The sequence below is a fragment of the Eufriesea mexicana genome, unplaced genomic scaffold (genome assembly GCF_001483705.2).
Source record: "Eufriesea mexicana isolate 0111107269 unplaced genomic scaffold, ASM148370v2 scaffold2978, whole genome shotgun sequence".
In the NCBI taxonomy this organism is placed as follows: Eukaryota; Metazoa; Arthropoda; class Insecta; order Hymenoptera; family Apidae; genus Eufriesea; species Eufriesea mexicana.
In genome coordinates, this window is record NW_016911011.1 from 17,815 (window position 1) to 19,908 (window position 2,094).

Below are 2,094 nucleotides of genomic sequence, written 5' to 3' on the forward strand. Positions count from 1 at the left end.
ATTATAGATATCACAAATCAATGTTTGTTTTATTAAATTATTTAAATTTATCAGAAAAGAATCGTGGTATTGGTGTCCGACGTGCAAAGTTCCACTATGTATCGTTCCTTGTTTTCGCGAATACCACACGTCAGCAACAGTTTAAATTTTTAATTTTTATAGACATTTGATTTTCTACTATGTTTTCCGTTTATTATGTATATACTATATGTTTATGTTACACGACTGCAAAAATATTAGTATTGAAATTGTTCATTTTATAAAATAAAGGGGCCTTTTTGATCCAATATTTCTACAGCGACATACTCTGTGTTTTACGAGTATATCCGTCATCGCTACGATGCTCCAGCCATCTTTCAACGAATCATGGGTGCTACCCTTCGCAGATTATACAAAACAATATTTAAATAAAGTTGGTAATATCATAATTACTGGAAATTATCAAGTACTTAACGCTCACGCTAATATTCCATTTGATGGACTAATTGGGTGATGACTTCTTTCGTGTCCATAAGGCTAAAATTATTACTCAAGCTCCAGTATTGCATTCGAGTCCATACCATTTCAAATTCCTCTTTGTCGAAATACACCTAAGAAATCCGTTTCCAGTATAAGAATCAATCCACGGACGGAAACAGTAATCCCTGTAAAATTAGTAAATTCTCACCATTTAAGAGAATGGCATATTAACATCGCGACAATTAAACAAAGACAATTCACTTCTAATACCTAATTCCATGGTTAAAGTTTCTAACGGAAAGGAGGCTTTCATCACAATTGTTAATACATCATTGAAGCCACAAACAATCCGAATTCTTGAATTATTAATCAAATCAATCCCAAATAATTCTTATATTTATAGTCTTGCTGCAAATCAAAAGCAGAATAACAGAAAACAAAGATTGCACGTGTTAAATGAGAATCTTCGACTTAAACATTTAAATGTAGAGGAATATCAAGCTGTATATAATGTGTGCGAAGAATTTGGTGACATTTCATCTCCCAACAGATTTACTATCGCGAACCACGGCAACCTCTCATACAATTCCCGTTACCGATGAAACACCAATTCAAAAAAAACTTATCGCTAACCGCAAATTCATAAAACTGAAGTACACAAACAAATCGAGAAAATGTTGAAACACGGCATAATTAAACCTTCAAATAGCCCTTGGTCTAGTTCTCTCTGTGTTGGTCCAGAAAAATCAGACGCGCCGGGTAAACGAAAATGGTGTATCGTGATAGATTATAGAAAATTAAACGAACGTACAATCGGTGACACGTATCCACTTCCTAACATAAAGGATATACTCGATCAATTAGGACACGCACAATATTTTACTACATTAGATCTGGCAAGTGGATTCCACCAAATTCCTACGGATCTCAAAGATAGTTCTAAAATCGCATTTTCAACACCAAATGGTCATTTTGAGTTTACTTGTATGCCATTTGGCCTCAAAAATGCTCCTGCCTGCTTTCAACGCGTGGTGAATAATGTCTTAACGGGTCTAACCAATATTCAATGTTTTGTCTATCTGAACGATGTCGTTATGTACAGTTCCACATTAGAGGATCATATTCATAAACTAAAAAATGTGTTTTCTAGACTGCGAGTATACAATTTAAAATTACAGCCGGACAAGTGCGAGTTCATGAAAAAATCATGTGAATACTTGGGTCACCTAATTTCAGACAGAGTAGAGCCTAACACTAATAAAATAAATGCCATTAATAGAGTTTCCAGACCGAAAAATCAAAAAGAGATTAAAATGGTCTTAGGTTTAATTGGGTATTACAGGAAATTTATTCCAAATTTGTCAACAATTGCGAAGCCACTAACTCAGTTGTCAAAAAAGGATGCGTCATTTTATTGGACGGAAGAACAAGAAAATTCGTTTTTAACCTTAAAGCAAAAATTAATCAGCAAACCAGTTTTTCAATTTCCAGATTTCTCTAAAGAATTTACTTTAACTACAGATGCATCTAATGTCGGAATAGGAGTCGTCCTACCGCAGATTTCAAATAATCAAGACCTGCCAGTCGCATACTATTCGCGTACCTTAAACAACGCAGAGCAGAACTACTTTACCA

At 34.4% G+C, this 2,094-nt stretch overlaps 1 pseudogene; it reads right to left on the minus strand.

The window, feature by feature from the left end:
• Positions 1 to 739, minus strand: part of LOC108550726 (NADH-ubiquinone oxidoreductase chain 5-like) — a 2,219-nt pseudogene extending 1,480 nt beyond the window's left edge.
• Between the last annotated feature and the right edge of the window lie 1,355 nt (positions 740 to 2,094).